This window comes from Hyperolius riggenbachi, chromosome 10 (genome assembly GCF_040937935.1).
Source record: "Hyperolius riggenbachi isolate aHypRig1 chromosome 10, aHypRig1.pri, whole genome shotgun sequence".
Taxonomy (NCBI): domain Eukaryota; kingdom Metazoa; phylum Chordata; class Amphibia; order Anura; family Hyperoliidae; genus Hyperolius; species Hyperolius riggenbachi.
The window spans coordinates 250,239,774-250,255,433 of record NC_090655.1 but is presented as its reverse complement, the minus strand read 5'-3'; the positions used below and the strand labels follow the sequence as shown (position 1 = coordinate 250,255,433).

Sequence of the window (15,660 nt, the reverse complement as noted above, 5' to 3'; positions counted from 1 at the left end):
TTCCTCAGTATAACATCATAGTACCAACAAATGAGGTGGAGATACTGTACACCACATGAAAGGTCCATCTCCATTCCTCAGTATAACATCATAGTACCAACAAATGAGGAGGAGATACTGTACATCATATGAAAGGCCCATCTCCATTCCTCAGTATAACATCATAGTACCAACAAATGAGGAGGAGATACCGTACACCATATGAAAGGCCCATCTCAATTCATCAGTATAACATCATAGCACCAACAAATGAGGAGGAGATACTGTACACCATATGAAAGGCCCATCTCCATTCCTCAGTATAACATCATAGCACCAACAAATGAGGAGGGGATACTGTACACCATATGAAAGGTCCATCTCCATTCCTCAGTATAACATCATAGCACCAACAAATGAAGAGGAGATACTGTACACCATATGAAAGGCCCGTCTCCACTCCTCAGTATCTCAGTATAACATCATAGTGCCAACAAATGGGGAGGAGATACTGTACACCATATGAAAGGCCCATCTCCATTCCTCAGTATAATATCATAGGAGATACTGTACACCATATGAAAAGTCCATCTCCATTCCTCTGTATAACATCATAGTACCAACAAATGAGGAGGAGATACTGTACACCATATGAAAGGACCATCTCCATTCCTCAGTATAACATCAGAGCACCAACAAAGGAGGGGGAGATACTGTATACCATATGAAAGGCCCATCTCCATTCCTCAGTATAACATCATAGCACCAACAAATGAGGAGATACTGTACACCATATGAAAGGTCCATCTCCATTCCTCAGTATAACATCATAGTACCAACAAAGGAGGAGACATTGTACATCATAGGAAAGGTTCATCTTTCTTACGCAATATAACATTATGTTCTCAAGAATTAGGAGGAGTCATTACACGGGACACATTATTGATGTTAGCTGTTTCCATTGCAGAATTCTGAGAAAAAAAGCTGTTATTAGACCAACAATCAGATCTGAACTGAAAAAAATGGTGTCTTTTTATCAATTATCTTCACTTTACCATTGTTATCATCCCCAACAGATGGACAGAATATGTGGAGCCCCTCGAAGGGACGTCTTATCTCCCCTCTAGATGATGTTGCAGAAGATAATGGCATCACACAATGTTCTCCAGGAGGAAACCCCATTACTGGGAATACACATCACAGGGATCACAGTGCGACTAGAGCAACACATCCCTGTAATCCTGGGGAATCTTCTGATAAACCAGACACTATTACTACAAGTGTAACCTCAACAACTCACACCGAGGACAAAGCAAACAGTCACAGCCCTGAGCATTGCCTTTCATATTCAGAGTGTGGGAAACATTTTAGTGGCACAAAATCCCTTCTCAGTCACCAGAATACTGAAACCAGAGAGCATCCCTCTTCATATTCAGAGTGTGGGAAAGAATTAATTGACAAAGGAGTTTTTATCAGACATCAGAAAATTCACACTGGTGAGCGGCCTTTTTTATGTTCAGAGTGTGGGAAAGGGTTTGCTCGCAAAGGTGATTTTCTTAGGCATCAGAAAACTCACACTGGTGAAAGGCCATTTAGCTGTTTCGAGTGTGGGAAAGCATTTGCTCGCAAAGCTCACCTTCTACGTCATCAGAAAGCTCATACTGATGAGTGGCCATTTACATGTTCAGAGTGTGGGAAAGGGTTTGCACAAAAAGGTGACTTTCTTAGTCATCAGAAAACACACAGTGGTGAGAGGGCCTTTATGTGTGCAGAGTGTGGGAAAGGGTTTGCTCGTAAAGCTCACCTTCTTAGTCATCAGAAAGCTCATACTGGTGAGAGGCCATTTACATGTTCAGAGTGTGGGAAAGGGTTTGCTCAGAAAGGTAACCTTCTTAGTCATCAGAAAACTCACACTGGTGAGAGGCCATTTACATGTTTAGAGTGTGGGAAAGGGTTTGCTCAGAAAAGTGAGCTTCAAAGGCATCAGAAAACTCATACAGGTGAGAGGCCGTTTACATGTTCAGAGTGTGGGAAAGGGTTTGCTCTCAAAGGTAACCTTCTTAGTCATCAGAAAACTCACACTGGTGAGAGGCCATTCACATGTTCAGAGTGTGGGAAAGGGTTTTCTCAAAAAGGTGCGCTTCAAAGGCATCAGAAAACTCATACTGGTGAGAGGCCATTTACATGTTCAGAGTGTGGGAAAGGGTTTGCTCTCAAAGGTAACCTTCATAGGCATCAGAGATCTCATACTGGTGAGAGGCCGTTTACATGTTCAACGTGTGGGAAAGGGTTTGCTGTCAAAGGTAACCTTCTTAGTCATCAGAAAACTCATACCGGTGAGTGACTCTTTACATGTTCAGAGTGTGGGAAAGGGTTAGTTTTTTCAAAGTTGACCTTCTTAGGCATCAGAAATCTCATACTGGTGAGACGCAGTTTACATGTTCAACGTGTGGGAAAGGGTTTGCTCTCAGAGGTAACCTTCTTCAGAAAATGTATACTGGTGAGAGGCTATTTACATGTTCAGAGTGTGGGAAAGGTTTTGCTCAGAAAGGTGAGCTTCATAGGCATTAGAAAACTCATACTGGTGAGCGGCCATTTATTGGTCCAGAGTGTGGGAAAGGGTTTGTTTTTAAAGCTAACCTTCTTAAAAAGAATCTGTATTGTTAAAATCACACAAAAGTAAACATACCAGTGCGTTAGGGGACATCTCCTATTCCCCTCTGTCACAATTTTGCTGCTCCTCGCCGCATTAAAAGTAGTCAAAAACAGTTTTAAAAAGTTTTTTTATAAACAAACAAAATGGCCACCAAAACCGGAAGTAGGTTGATGTACAGTATGTCCACACATAGAAAATACATCCATACACAAGCAGGCTCTATACAGCTTTCCTTTTGAATCTCAAGAGATCATTTGTGTGTTTACCTTCTTCTCCCTTGCAGCTCTCATCCACTGAAGAGTTACAGGCTGATTGTTTCTTCCTGCAGACAGCTCTGTGTCTGTAATTCATCAGCCCAGCTCCTTTCACAGCCTAACAGAGGACAATTTATCCAGGCAGCTCTCTTCTCTCACTGACAAGAGAGCAGAGAGGCTTTCTAAGGTAAATAACACACACAGGAGTGTGCATAGAGGGGGCCTGGAGGGGGGGGGGTGGATACAACACTGAAGAGTTGGCAGCCTTCCAGACACAGGCCGATAAATCCGACAGGGGAAAGATAAGTTGATTTATTACAGAGATGGTGATAGTAGAAAGTGTTGCAGTAAGCCAGAGCACATTAGAATAGGTTTAGGAACTCATAGGATAGTAGAAAAAAGAATACAATTTTTGTCTCTTTAAAGTGAATGGGAACCGCATTTAAAAAAAAAATGAAGCAAATACCTAAGGAGAGGGAAGGCTCTGGGTCGTATAGAGCCTTCTGTCTCCTCTCTCAGTGCTCTCTATCCTGTGCTGCTCCCCCCCCCCCCCCCACCCCGTTTCAATCCCCCACCGAAAGGGTATTTGGAAGTCTTTGGGAGCCGTGTCCTCCCGAAGACGTGCGGCTTCATACTGCACAGGCGTGAGCGTGCAAGAGAGCGTGCTTGCGCAGGCGCAGTACAGGGCCGCCCTTCTTCAGGAGCACTCGGGCTCCCTGAAGACTTCTGAAGCCTCCTTCGGCCGGGTAAAGCAGTATTTGACTAAATTAGTCAAATACTGCTACTGGGTGAGCCAGCACTGGAACGAGGTGACCAGGAGAGGAGAGGGAAGGCTCGATAGGACCTAGAGCCTTCCCTCTGCTTGGGTTAGTATCTGTCTCATTTTTTTAAATGCGGTTCCCATTCACTTTAAGCATCAGAAAACTCACACTGGTGAGAGTCCATTTACATGTTTAGACTGTGGTAATGGATTTGCTCACAAAGCTAACCTTCTTAGGCATCAGAGATCTCATACTGGTGAGTGGCCCTTTACATGTTCAGAGTGTGGGAAAGGATTTGCATTTAAAGCTAACCTTCTTAGTCATCAGAAAACTCACACTGGTGAGAGGCTATTTACATGTTTAGACTGTGGGAAAGGATTTGCTTACAAAGGTGACCTTCTTAGTCATCAGAGATCTCATACTGGTGAGCGGCCATTTTCCTGTTCAGAGTGTGGGAAAGGGTTTGCACTCAAAGCCAACCTTCTTAGTCATCAGAAAACTCATACTGGTGTGCAACCCTTTTCATGTTGACAATATAAAAATCTTTAACCACTTGAGGACCGCAGTGTTAAACCCCCTAAAGACCAGGCAGTTTTTCATTAAATTGGCCACTGCAGTTTTAAGGCCAAGCTGCAGGGCCACACGACACAGCACACAAGTGATTCCCCCCCCCCCCCCTTTTTCTCCCCAAACAACAGAGCTTTCTGTTGGTGGGGTCTGATCGCCCCCCAGATGTTTGTTTGTTTTTGTTTATATATGTTTTTTTAATAAAAAAGTGTTTTTTTTTCATGTTGTTGTATACCCCCCTCCCTCCCTTCCCCCACCAGCCAATCCCCGCGATCAGCTGTCATAGGCTTCAGCCTATGACATCCGATCACCCCTGTGGCTCAGGAGGTGACAGCCGTGTCACACGGCTGTCCCCAGTACAGCGCTGCTATAGATCGCATCGCTGTACCAGTAATTAGACGGTGATTACGCTGTCTAACAGTCTCCCGAACAGTAATAGCTCCGCCCACCAAGCAGGAGATGCGCACAGCCTGCATGCGATTTCCTGCAAAACAGAGCCCCAGGATTTTATGCCGATTGGTGTTAGGCATCCTGGGGCTGCCACCGCGGCCACGCCCATCAGCATGACACGGTCAGCTAGAATTTAAAACACCAGCAAAGCTTTCAGCAATGTCACACTGGTGAATGGACATTGTTGTGTACAGACTGATATAAATCTTTTAAACCTTCAGCTACAGCAGTTATCTCACAATGGTGAGCGGCTTTTTTCATGTTCAGAGTGTACGAAATATTTTAGACAGACGTGATGCCTTCACATACATCAGAGATGTAACACTGGTGAGCAGCCTTTTCTTGTTCAGAGTGTGGGAAATATTTTTAAACAAAGTCAGAACCTGCAGCTACATTAGAAATGTCTCCCCTGGTGAGCAGCTTTTTTCATGTTCAGAATGTGGCCAATCTTTTCAACATAAGCACAACCTTCAGCTACATCAGCTGTGGTTAAAGAATTGCCATACACTTTCTTACCGTGTGAAAAAGTTTTTATAATTAAATATTACATTTTGCAGCTGTTGATTCCTAAATAAAATGACATCTTGAATATGGTCTTGGAGAGAGAGTGGTTCCTGCCTCCTTTATGGAAGCTCTAGTTATCTTTTTTTCCAAACTCAGTAAACACGCACAGATTGATGAGTTCTCACCTAGTGGTGTCACAGCATTAATCTTGCCGCACTCCTGAGTTGTGTCGTGTTGTCATCATGGTTTGAGGTAATTAAGCGCGTTTTATTTGATAAGTTTTGGGTTTTCCTATTATTATCTTTTCTTCTCCATAAAGAATATATTTCTAAGGGAAAATACTATATAGCAGAATCCCTACATAGCGGACCCCAAATGTCCAATAAGGATAGTTTACCTCATCCCAACTCCACCACAAAACAATCAGCCACAAACCATACATCCACGCAGGCATAGTCACCGGAACCCACGTTCTGTGGCCACCACATGAAGGGCCAATACATCAAAGTACACACCGGCGTGACTCCTACCTCTATAGGAAAAGGAAGACTAACCTAAAAAAAAGAGAAAAAAGAAAAGAAGAAAAAAAGAAAGCAGCCAACACAGAAACGCAGCACAGAGGAGCACAGCAGGGGGAATCGCACGTACTAACATCACTGTTTTCTTACACCGTCCGTGATGTTTAGATAAGTTCTACCAGTGGGAATATTACTCTTAATAGGCTGCTACAGGTCAGAATAATAATTTGCGTTATCAATAGTGTTATTAAAGTCATACCTCATCAATCCTCCACATTCATCTCCACACTTCCAGATCACCAATCCTATTGCAATATCATACATCTTTTTGGTACAGCTAGTTACTTCAGCTGATGCCATCCCACACGTGTGCATACCCAGTCATAACAACAGTTATCACACAGAGGACACACACTAGACTACCATCCTCTTACTTCCCTTACAACATCCTAACCTCCATTCATATTCCCTTCCTTGCATGTTCAGCCCCTGTCTCAGTAAAGTCACCTCTTCATGCAATAAAACAAACATTGCCTTTTCTTATCCGGGAGGCCTGTCTACAATTCTTATCTAATGTTTTCTGTAAGTTGCCTCCAGATCTTTTATGCTGTGTTGGAACAATCATATCCGGGATTACAGCGGACAAACGTCTCATTATCACCAAGGACATCCATACTGGTGATCCGTTCATTCAGAGCCGGAGGATTGGAGCTCTCCCATTTATTGATTATCATATTTTTAGCAACCATTGTGCTGATTTCTTTAATTAGAGAATTTCTAATACTTTCGTTATTTTCAGCACAGCTAAGGATCGCATCACGTGCTGTGAGAACAAAGTCTTCCTTTATACATTTTTAGCAAAGGTAGATACTGTATGTTATCCCCAAATCTTTTAACTGTGACACAAGACCACCACATATGCAGCACATTCCCACCCTCCTGTCCACACCTCCAATACCTGGCTGTAACGATTGTGGAATCGTCTCCGTGGTCAGCGCACCAGACGTGCGCTGACGCGGCAGATTTCCTCCACAAGCGTATTATTGAGGACACCCAGGCTAGGTGCTATGCACCTGCAGAGGGAAATTCCTGTCGGCAGGTGGAGCTGTGGAGTGCAGAGGAACAGCTCCTCTGCCCTACCACACACGCCAGACAGGAATTGTATGAAGGGAAGAAACGCAATCGCAAGAGAAGCGATTGAGAGTGAGCACAGAGACAGATTGTGTGTGTGTGCATAAAATTAGTCGCCAACCCGCGACTGTGCACACACCACAGCAGATAAGAAGCAGGAACGCGATCGCGAGAGGTGCGATCGCCAGACGTGACACAAGGTTACAGCAAGGCGGAGCACGAGAGTAGCAAAGGCACAGCAAATAATACAATAAGGAGATACGGAAAATAACAAATGCTAGCTAACCGCGAACACCGCACTCATTCGCAACAGTGCACGCGGTTATGCGCGGTCTCCACGTGATAAGCACAATAGAGACAAGCACGCCTAACTAACCATTAACAGACAAACATGAAACAGAGGACGCGAGCGCTTGCTTAACGGTTACCTCACCGAGCCTCCAGCAAGCGCAGCAGACAAGACAAACACACGAAAACAGGGACAAGCGACAGAAGGATCCCCAGCGCTAGCTAAAAGTGGCTAGCGCGATCCCAGAAGACAGAACAGAAGGATCCCCAGCGCTAGCGAAAAGTAGCTAGCGCGATCCCAGGAGACAGTAGCAGAACAGAAGGATCCCCAGCGCTAGCGCTTGGGTGAGTGCGATCCAAACACACGCAGACAGAACAGATGAGGTAGGCAGAAACAACCGCTGTTCCAACCTACACTCCAGACTCAATCAGAAGGATCCACAGCCGCTAACGCTAGGGCTTGTGCGATCCAAACACAAGACAGACGGAACAGGCAAAACAGATAATACAACCTGACTGGGCTAGAAGGGGAGCCTAAAGCAACCCCCAGGAATTAACTATACTAGATAGCAATGGCTGACACTCCAGCAGTGTCCATCAGGAACAGACTATGGAAGGGAAATGTCCAGCAAAGCATTCTGGGAGCAGAATGCTTTTATAGTGCCAGTCATCAAAAGAAGGCAGGTAACGGATTTGCATGACTAATGTATGCAAATCCCTCAGCAACACAAGCTGCACAACTGACAGAAGGTCTCCTTTCCTGAGTCATGCAGCAAGCAAACCTAAACCATGGTCAAAAGGCTGCCTGCCTGTGCAGGCAGCTGAGCGGATTCTCACACTGGCACTCTGGAAAATTTCTGAATCATAATAGGCATATTATACCATCTGGCAATTGTTTTGAACTCTATCAATTGTAACCTTGTATTATGAACTCTCCAAATGTTGGACCATATTAGTGTCCATCTCTCTTTAAGGTTTGACTCTAGATCTTTCTCCCATTTTTCACAGTAAGGTGGAAGACTAGTAACATTTTCTGTATACCTTAGAAGTTCATATATTCTAGAGAATGGTTTATCTAATTTTTTTATGTAATAAAATATGTTTTTCAAGAATGTTTAAATCCTTTTGTATGTCCTTATTTCTGGGGTCATTTTTTTGTAAAAACGTCTTACTTGAATAAAGCCCCATACTTCATCCTTTGTAGGATTCCTTAAAAATACTGGGGATGCCTAAAGTATGATAGATCTTGATGCTGACAGTGCGGGTCTTGATATTTAGATTGTTCTTATCAAACCAAGATACAGTCATACCGGGGGGAAGGCAGGGAGAGGCCATTTTCTCTGTGCCATTTTGTAACCACCCAGAGCAGGATTTTTATTGTTGGCCTGACTAGAGGATGGGTGGATGCAGGGCCGGCCCGCCCATGAGGCGGGGTGAAACTTTTGCCTCAGGCGGCACTTCTGGGGGGGCAGCACCCGCCCGTCCGTGTGTGTGGGGGGCCGCCCGAGCTGGAGGGGACAGCGGGCAGGAAGGGGGTATTGGGCCTAGCGGCGGGGAGGGGGGTCGGACCCCCCCTCCCTCGCCTGGGTCCCCCGTCCTCCGCTCCCCTCCAGCTTTAACAAGGTCCGTGCTGGCTGCAGCTATTTGTAAGAGGCAACGGGCGGGGATTACTCACCTCTTCCTCGTTCCAGGTCAGCGTGCGCTCCACTGACGTCACTTCCTGCTACGCCGCAGGAAGTGACCTCAGTGGAGCGCACGCTGGCCTGGAACGAGGAAGAGGTGAGTAATCCCCGCCCGTTGCCTCTTACAAATAGCTGCAGCCAGCACGGACCTTGTTAAAGCTGGAGGGGAGCGGAGGACGGGGGACCCAGGCAAGGGAGGGGGGGTCCGACCCCCCTCCCCGCCGCTAGGCCCAATACCCCCTTCCTGCCCGCTGTCCCCTCCAGCTCGGGCGGCCCCCCACACACGCGGCTTGGGGGGGGGGGGGCGGCGGCGATTTCTTTGAAAATTGCCTCAGGCGTCAAAAAGTCTAGGGCCGGGCCTGGGTGGATGAAGAATAAAGTCTGTAGATATTATTTGGAATTCAGAAGAACACATAGTTGAAGCTACATACCTCCTCCTCCTCCAGCCATGGCCATATTTGGTTGAGCTGCTTGGCTGAGGTCTCGACCTTCCAGTCCAAAACTCTAGTCAGATGCGAACTCATTTAGCAGTTAAAAACGTTTGGTGCAGCCAATCCACCCGCCTCTCTCCTTCCTGAAGCAAGCTTGTAGCTGAATCTATGTTTAGCTTTGCTCAATATGAAATTTTGAAACATTTTGTGCCAATTCTGGATTCTGGAACCACATGCTGGGGAGGGGGGTCACCGGAAGACTTTGCAGCAGAAAAATAAGCTTTGACAGAATCAACATTTTAATAATGATGATTCTGCCAATCAATGTAAAGCAAATGTGGTCCCATGACTAAATTTCCTTTTTACCATCCTTCACAATTTTTAGGACATTCATTTCAAATAGATTTGAAGGGTCACAAGTTGATGCCTAAGTATTTAATTTTGTGATTAATTCCATTTGTAATTGTTGTTTTGTTTAATTTCGACTTCTGTCGTAGGGGAGCATCCTAGATTATGTATTACCATTTTTTTACACTGTTAAGCTTAAAGTTTGAATATCTAGAGAAGGTATCAAACTGTTCCTGGCCTTTTGTAATGGATTTAATCTGGTCGGTTGAGGAAGAAGCGGGTCATCTGCATATGCAAGGATTTTTGTCTCTGCCTTTTTTTTTACCCCTTTAATATTACGGTCCTGTTGAACTGATTGAATTATAGCTTCAATACTGAGGTTAAATAGCCACGAGGATAGTGGACAATCCTGCCTAACTCCATTTGTAATTGTGAAAATACTGTCAATATAATTGTTTACCTCCACGCATGTGCTTTGGTTGTTATATAGTTTCTTAATTTTTTGATAAACACAGATCCTAGACTTAATTTTTCTAAGGTGGCAAAAATCAATTCTCTAGAAGGGCATCAAAGGCTTTTTCTGCATCTACCAGGGCCGGGCCGAGGCAGAGGCGAGAGAGGCTCCAGCCTCAGGGCGCAGTGTAGAAGGGGGCGCACATCTCACTTAGTTATCATTCCCCTATTGTGTTCAAAGCAGAGAGAAGTAAGAAAAGGGGATACGTGGCAGTGTGTGCAAGCCAGATAACTAGATATTAAGGTGTTGGGGAGGTTGGGGGCCCTGGGGCGCCTCTTAGTCTAATAGCAATCAGTGTGTGACGGCTGGAGAGGGAGGGATGTTGTTGTTATAATTTAAGTAGGCCTCAGTTATTGGGACTGAGTTAGTCAAAAAGGCTTGGAGTGCAGATCGGCCCTTTAAGGGGATTTTCTCTTACAGAGAAAATCTGCAGTTCTGTCAGCAGAACTAGAACATACCAAGAAGCTGTTCTCTGAACAAGGCCGCAGGTCTCCCTGACCTGGGCATGGAACAATAAACATCAGCCATGTTTTGTAAACATCCACATTCCTGCAAATAGGTCAAATGCCTCATTGATTATTAATCAAGTAGGTGTGTATGATGACACCACGAGTGGGTCCACCAATAGTCTGATCTAGGGGGTGGCGAAGATGATGTCATATTTAACTCTTTCCTAGTCGGTATTAAACCCGGAGTGAGCGATGGAGAGGGCATTCTGCTTCTTACTTTCGCCCTAGCTCGCAAGGCTGACTGGGACCTCTAAGCATGTTCTTCCTTTCTGTAATCTGATATAATGTATGCTGTACATAGGTAGTGTAGTGGAACGTAGGTTAGCAAGAAGTGCCTGATTGACTTCTGCAGGAAGTCTAATCAAGAGCTTGTAACGCAACATGAAGATTGGCATGGCTAGGATATGATGAATGTATCTATCTGTATTTCTGTTTCTTGAATAAACTACGTAAACATTGAAGAAGCCTGAGAAAAGTCTATCTCCTGCTTGCTGTGTGGAGAGTCAAGTGATCTCACAGTCTGTGAGACACAACTGTAAGAAGTTACTGGTGTCGAAGCAAGGTGATATAGAACAGTTTATAACAGGGGGCACACTTTGCTGTCTCATCCTTGGATGCTGGAGGACCTTGTCCCGCCTCTGGCATCTACCACAGATGAATCCCGTTTGTTGTTTCCCAAGGATGTTTTGAAATACTCTGTTTAGCCTGTTTGATAGACTTTTTGTGTTTTCTTTTCTTTCTTTTTTTCTTTTGTTTGTTTATTTACATTTTAACATCACAGTTTATAAGAGAGATTGGCCTGAAGTGCGCACATTCCTGATTAGATTTCCCCTCCTTCAGGATTAGTGTGATTGTTGCAGGATTGGATTTATCTGAGAAGGTAACTCGGCCTTCCTCGATGTTGGTGAGGTTACAGAAGAGAGGAGCCAGAATGGGTGCAAAATGTTGATAAAACTCCCTACTGAAACCATCAGGACCTGGGCTTTTCTTTTTAGGGAGTTTTGCAGAACTCTGACTTGCACACTGGGGAGTCTAGCTCCTCTCTCTCTCTCTGCTTTACTTAACACGGGAAGACCTATATTGTCCACAAAGTCTTCAGGACGCAGGAGGTCAGATAGAAGCTCTAGTTATCTTAATACCTAAACCTGGGGAAGATCCCCTTTGGGCTGAATCGTACAGAACAATCTCCCTACTTCCATCAGATATTATAATTCTGGCCTAAATTTTAACACTCAGACAGTCCAAAGTGATTAATAAACTGGTTCAGCCTGATTAACACAGATTTATTCCATTGAAATCGACAGTGATAAATATTAAAGAGAGCATATCTGAATATTAAGCCCCTCCCTCCAACCCAGGTAATAGAGCCAGTTTGTTAGTAGAGATATGCTTAAACACAGCTGCGCCTCTGGTATAGTATCCTGGTTCACACTAATGCTCTTCCATATGCCTAGAGTAGAGAGAGCAGGTACATAGCGAGCGAGCGACTTCCAGTACAGTACACCCATTGTGTAAATACACACACTGTGCAGAATTAATAACACCACATACAAGAAGGGGGCATTCACTCCCCCTTTAGTTCCCTGCTCACCCTGTTCCCTGTTAGTAGAGATAGCTGAGGCTTCTGACAGCGTTCAGTGTTGTTATTTATTCGTGGTACTAGAGACAATGTGTTTTGGACTTAAGTTCATCAAATGGTTTAAAATCCTCCATGAAGACTCTGGGCCTGATCCATTCCACTTTTTCTCCTAAGTTTTCTTTTAGGAGATAATTTTTCATGTATTTAAAATAACTTTTCAGCAATCTGAAATTGAAAAAACAAAAAGTAGGGGAAAAGGTTCTGTCAAAATTATCCTGCATGTCTTCTTGCTTGCTGGTTGCTTAACCTTTTGGGGACCGCCGCTATTAGATCCTACTCCGCACTTGTGGCTGTTCTTGCCTGATGCGGCATAGGATCTACGCCGCCCGCCATTTCCGCTCCCGACGGGATCGTGCACACCCGAGAGGGGAGATTAAGCTGTCATATGACAGCTGGCATCTCCCCTCAGTGATCAGCAGGCATCGCGTATGGCTTCTGATCACGTGATCGTAGTGATCAATTTGACAGCTGCGGCGGTAGGGGGGAAAGAAGAGGATCTACTCACCTCCCTGGCCTTCCCACAACGATCAGTGCTCCGCACCGCTCTTGCTGGCATCTCTGCTTTTTCTGACATCACCTCCGGGTCCTGGCTTGATGATGTCATCAAGCCACGACCTGGAACTGAGCAGCAGTAGGAGCAGAGATGCCGGCCGGAGCAGAGGGGTCCACTGTGGCTCATTGCTGGAGCCTGGAAGGTGAGTGATGGCTGCTGACTAAAGGGGGGACACAATGCCCAGCAAGACCCTGCAGGGATCCGGCTGCCTGACCCCCCAAACATGCCCCCCTTTCAGCAAAAACGCCTGGTCCTTAAGGGGGGTTAGGCGGCCGGTCCAGGAAGGGTTAAAAAGCATTTTATTGTTAGGAGAGAGAGTGAATTGGATCGTACCCCATGTGGCCTGTCTGGAAGTTATTGGGTGAATCTTGGAAACTATAACATTATAACATATAAGGGGCACCAGACAGGGATGCCCGGTATCTCCCTTGTTGTGCACCCGGGCTATAGAGCCACTGGCTGAAATACTGCATTATCCAGATAAATAAAGGGATTCCAATTTGGACATTATGATTGCAGATGACTCCCTCTTGTTTTCGAGGGATACTTATGGTTCAGTATGACAGACTTTTACCACCATAAATACATTTGGATTTTAATTGGGTCTCCTTGTTAATCTGTGACTGCCTAACACAAGATAGCGGCCGCAGAGTGGCTCTCTCGTTCCTCAGTCACGCCATATGACGTCATCTCACGAGGAGCGAGATTAGACGGGAGCTCGCACAAGCGTGCGCACCTGTCAGTAAACAGAGCCGGCCACAGTGATTATAATAAAAGAATATAAATGTATATAGAGCACTGTGATCTTGTGCAGCGCTGTACAGAGGACAGCCTTGTAACTTAACTGTTCCTCTGATGGGCTCACAATCTGATAATATGGCCACAGCCATATGTCTAGGTATGTCAGTGTAGTGTATGGATCGTAGTGGAGGGTCAATTGGGGACAGGTGGGGGGGGGGTGTGGAAGAAAGCTCTATTAGTGAGAAGAAAAGTGGTTAAAATTAATTTGTGTGCTAAGTTGTGTGTGCGAGCAATAAACGGATAAAGTTGAGAAGTGCTGCATTGTACAGAATCGCCTGGTCAGTAGGGGGTATACACCTCTGGTCGTCAAGTGGATAATTGAGACAAGTCATTTTTAATGCCCCTGGATCTTTTTCTTCATCCTAAATTCCTTGAGGATATTACGTCAGAGTGTGTCACATCAGATATTTAGGCATTGTCCTGTCACCTGACCCTGTACAGTCTGAGAGGTGAAATATGGCTTCTTTAATTGATCACTGTAGGGGTAAGATTGTATGTTCTAAACTTCCCCTATCAGCAGTGGCTAGAGCTATCCTGGCCAAAATGGTGATAATGCCAAAACTCTTATATATTATGCATAATTCACTTGTCTGGCTCCCCTTGGGGTTTTTTAAAATATTAAATAAATGAATATGTGAGTTAATATCGAATAAAAAAAAAAACTCCATGAATCAGGCTGGAATATCTGCAGTATCCTAAGGGCATACATGCAAAAATGGCACCAGGAAATTTGGACGCAGGGTGAAACTGAAAACCTGTCCTGCAACAGTCCTGGCAGTGTTAAGTACTATTCCCCCTCCAGGCCTCAGGGAAGATGCAATCGGGCTGCCAGCTGGTGACTGAATTGCATTTTTTCACAATTTATGCTCCGTGTTTTTCCAGCACCCAAATTACCCTCTGAGTGCCACTATAGCTGTGATGCACATTACAGCCTATGGTGGCGACTAGACAAATAACATTTATATTGCGCTTTTCTCCTGGCGGACTCAAAGCGCCAGAGCTGCAGAAACTAGGACGCGCTCTATAGGCAGTAGCCGTGTTAGGGAGACTTGCCTAAGGTCCCCTACTGAATAGGTGCTGGCTTACTGAACAGGCAGAGCTGAGATTCGAACTGTGGTCTCCTGTGCCAGAGGCAGAGCCCTTAACCATTACACCATCCAGCTAGTGGCACCCAAATATTCAGCGCCCCTTTTGCATGCCCCTATACTAAGTATGAGGGGGGACTAACAGTAATAAACCCCATGGGTTTATTTTATGGCTGCATGACTGCAACATCTAGTGGGTTTTGATGCCCCTGACTTAAAAGGCCTCTCTAGAGACTTGGTGAACTGGCTTCTGGGGTCCCGCTCTGTGTATCAAGCTCTGTATCATCCCATCACTTTTCTAAACTCTCTACAGTTGATGCTGAGGGTCTGGCTTAGAGCAAGATCTAGGCAGGACGTTGTGGGTTATTCCTGCCAATATTGGGGAAATTTGTCTCTTCCCGAGTTTGATATATTGACATGTAAAATGTGCTGGTCAGGTAGCGGCTTGCATCTTCTTACACAGGCGCTAAAGGGGAACTTTATCCCAGGAATGAACTTCATTCCAATCAGTAGCTGATACTCCCATTCCCACGAGAAATCTTTGCCTTTTCTCGAATAGATCATCGGGGCAGAGGGGGGTTGGCCAGGCAGATACTATGGTGAAACCCCTCCCACAGTGTGATGTCATGACCATGGTTTTCTGTCTGTGAACCTCATTGCATTGTGGGAAATAATTACTTTTTCCAACTGCCAAGCAAGCAGTATCTCCCTCTGCAAATCTGGTAATAAAGTAACTAAGTGTATATTGTTAATAACGAGCCTTTGGGCTTTGGGTAGCAGAGTTGTTATACTGGCTGATCTGTACTCAGCAATGGGCACTGATGTGCTGTGTGTGGCTCTCAGGGACTCCTCTGGTGACATCTCTCCCCTCCTGCCTCAGTCTCTGGTGACATTTGTGTGACAGCCTCTTGTCAGGCCACCGCTGCCGTAGCAATAGGGGATGTAGAGGCTGCATGAGCAAACCACATAGATTCCTAATGCAAGCCACAG

At 45.2% G+C, this 15,660-nt stretch overlaps 1 pseudogene; it reads left to right on the top strand.

The window, feature by feature from the left end:
* Window positions 1–3,335, top strand: part of LOC137535249 (zinc finger protein 432-like) — a 141,296-nt pseudogene extending 137,961 nt beyond the window's left edge.
* Window positions 3,336–15,660: the final 12,325 nt, after the last annotated feature.